Below are 2,610 nucleotides of genomic sequence, written 5' to 3'. Positions count from 1 at the left end.
CCCTGGCTCCCTCACTTTCAGAGCTTTCCGCCAGCCAGCCAGAGGACAAATCCTTGCAGCCCAGTGGAGCTGCGGGCGCGGTTGCTCCGTAAAGTTCTGACTTAGTTTTCCAACCTAGGATTTATTTTTTTTTAAAGCACATCCTTACAAACCCGCCCCGCAATTATCCCCCTCCCCCAATTTCTCTTTATAACCACTAAGCAAAACAGCTGGGAAGAAGCAATCAAACATTGCTTTATCTTTATAAAATACAGAAATTGCCTACTAAAAATCCCATTTCTACTTTGAATGAAAGCCATTCAGTACAGTATAATTTTGCAGGCTAATGAGCCAGTTTTACAGGGAAGTGTTTCGTGTACTATGTTGTGGGAGAAATGAAAATGTCCTTGAAGTGACATCATTTAAAATTGACTGTCACAAATGAAAGGGGGGGGATCATATATTCCAAAACAAGAAGATTTTAATCCAAACTTCATTTCCCAGAATGGGCTGTGTTTTATTAATTTCCAGTTGAATTATGAATCACTGAGGGCTCTAAATGGCTCGAACTGAACCATGATGCCCCATTTGAGGAAAAAGAAAGGAGTTTTTTTTTTTTTTTTGCCAAACTTTTAATTTTCATTTCAGTATGGTTAATTACCGTGAAAGGGAGAAGAATGGGGCAAGAGAAAGGATTTCCCTTTCCTCAATAGTTCTTGCTTTCTCTCAAACACAAAGTTACATGTTTACATTTGGGAAAAATATCCTGTTCTGATATATGTCTGAGACTTCCACTGACAGCTCTGAAAAGAAACTCAAAAGAAGATGCCTCCAGGAACTGCTACAAGACTCATCCAGAGAACTGTTTGCTCACTAGTTAACACTTTGTAACCCAAAGAAAGAGGAAAATGAGAAAGGAATGTTGGGGGGGGGTGTCTTTCAAAATATCAGCTCTCTTCTATTAGAAGAAAAGGACAGGGGCGGAAATAACAGCTTTGGCAACACAGCTCTGTGATTTTTCTGTTGTGAAGTCTTTTGTTGGCTGGCTGGCCGGTGTTCTCTGGTTGTGCTGGGTTCTGACATCACTGCAAGTTACTTGGCAGTCAGGGCCCTTCTCCAGCCAACTTCTGACCCAGAAAGCAGTGCCTGTTTCCTGGCATCCAGTCATTCCGTATTTTCTCCATCAAGGGAGCAAGCCCCGGCTGCAGGCAAAGGACACTGTGCATTGCATGAAGATGCAAGGGGGCGATCACTGGCTTGACTGAAAGTCAGATCTTCATCCACCTAGAGACAGGAAGTGTGTGTGCTGTCCTGTGTCTTCCCTTCAGGTAGCAGCATGGAAAAGAAAAAGCTCCATTTTCTGAAGTTATGAATTCTTTGTTTTAATTCTGCGATGGGCAACTTTACAGAGCACAGCCCAGAATGCTGTTTGCCCTAGCCTGGGTTTTTAAACTCAGGAATAAAGGCGTACAGGTTGCAGAAGGATATGCTGACAGGTCATTTTAAGCCATGGGTGAGATGTGTTTTCAGTCTAAAATCAGTTGAGACCTCAGAGCCAGTCCTTATATTTAGTCTGTAGGAGGAAGAGAGGTAGGCAAGCAGGCAATCTATTGCCATGGAAAGAACTGGATCCTTCCCCTTCTGGTCAAGATCAATATGTTTCTTTGAGAGATTTATCATATCCCTTGGTTTGAGAATCTTGATGGTGCTTTTCTTACTCTCCCCTATTGGGAAGAAGTCTAAGGAAACTGCTCACTCTGAGTGCAGCCCTGGCCCTGGTAGTTTGTTGACATTGGTCCCATCAGTTGACTTTACACACTTTCAACCTGTTAGTCCTGTTTGCTTTTCCATCCAACTCCCCCCTCCCCACCTTATGCTTTCAGCACTGCCAGGACTTTGCAGTTCCCCACTCTGCCACTCTACTGTCCAGTATCTGAGCTTTAGGGAGCACCCTTTCCCCAGATTGTCAGGTTGCTTAGTTTCTGTTTTCCTTGATTCCTAAAAAAAAATGTGTTCAGGTGCCAACATTTCCCTCACTCTATTATGGCTATCCATGCTTTTCCTCTGTTGTACCCTAACAAGTTAACTGATGTAAATTACCAGATTGAAGGGATACTGTCTAGAATTTCTACCCTAACGTGCATGCACTCACCAGAAAGACAGAGAGAGACAGAGAGACAGAAAGCAAGAAATCACCCCCTGGGGGGGGTGGCCACACCGCAATCCCTTCTCCTCCATTCTCCTCTTGGGATCTTGGGCACACACGCACACGCGCCCGGCGTGAGTTTAAGCCTCTGGGTCCAGGACTCGAACTGCGGTTGACTACATGGGAGTCCAGTGACATAGCCATTACACCATCTGCTCGTCTCCCTGCTGGGTACTTTTCAATGGTAAGGATCTTATCTAACTGGTCAGTCCCAGTGCCTACCACAGTGCCTGGATCAAGTTTGTAAACAGCTCTACAACTTTCTCATGCCCTCATACTTCCTAAACCTGTGAATAGAGTCCTCTCAGATTGGGAGGATTTATTTTTCTAGTGTCCCAGGACTTAACATAGTACTGGCATAAGAATATTTGTTAAAGGACTGAATGAATGGAGACGTTTGGCTCTTTTCTCACCCAGAAAGAAAA

The sequence above is a fragment of the Tupaia chinensis genome, unplaced genomic scaffold, assembly GCF_000334495.1.
Source record: "Tupaia chinensis unplaced genomic scaffold, TupChi_1.0 Scaffold000312_2, whole genome shotgun sequence".
In the NCBI taxonomy this organism is placed as follows: Eukaryota; Metazoa; Chordata; class Mammalia; order Scandentia; family Tupaiidae; genus Tupaia; species Tupaia belangeri.
The sequence above is the reverse complement of the archived record's forward strand: the minus strand, read 5'-3'. Positions refer to the sequence as shown.